We start from the raw sequence: 684 nt of genomic DNA, 5'->3' as shown, positions 1-684 counted from the left end.
CATCTGAGGTCAAGAGTTCGAGACCAGCCTGACTAACATGCTGAAACCCCGTCTCTACTAAAAATACAAAATTTAGCCAGGTATAGTGGTGGGCGCCTGTAATCCCCACTACTCAGGAGGCTGAGACAGTAGAATCGCTTGAATCCAGGTGGTGGAGGTTGCAGTGAGCCAAGAGCCAAGATCATGCCATTGCACTCCAGCCTGGGCAATAGAGTAAGATTTCATCGCCAAAAAAAAAAAAAAAAAACAAAGAAATGCAAATATTTTTCAGAGGTCATCTGAGCCATTTCCAGGAATTTTTCACAGTTTTATCTGACATAAGCCTCAATTAAAATGACAACTAGTATCACATATCAAATTATGCCTTACACATTTATCTGCTCAACAACTGTATTTTGATTTCTAAGCTAGGCTATTTTGGAGAGCCTTCTTGTTTCCTTTAGTATCACCAGTTTTCATCTCATCATTGCTTTAGTAATTTAAAGTCATGTCTAAAAGTTTAAGGTTATGAAAGCACAACATTTACAATATTCAATAATTCTCTCTTTTTACTTAATTCAATGTACCAATATTAGTACATGCAGTACATACACATATATGTTTTAATGTGAATTCCATGTATTCATGATGCATACAAATCTACTGCAGCAAACACTAGACATTTAACATTTTTCAAAAATGTAC

The sequence above is a fragment of the Colobus angolensis genome, unplaced genomic scaffold, assembly GCF_000951035.1.
Source record: "Colobus angolensis palliatus isolate OR3802 unplaced genomic scaffold, Cang.pa_1.0 Scaffold332, whole genome shotgun sequence".
Lineage (NCBI taxonomy): Eukaryota > Metazoa > Chordata > Mammalia > Primates > Cercopithecidae > Colobus > Colobus angolensis.
This window is presented reverse-complemented; position numbering follows the sequence as displayed.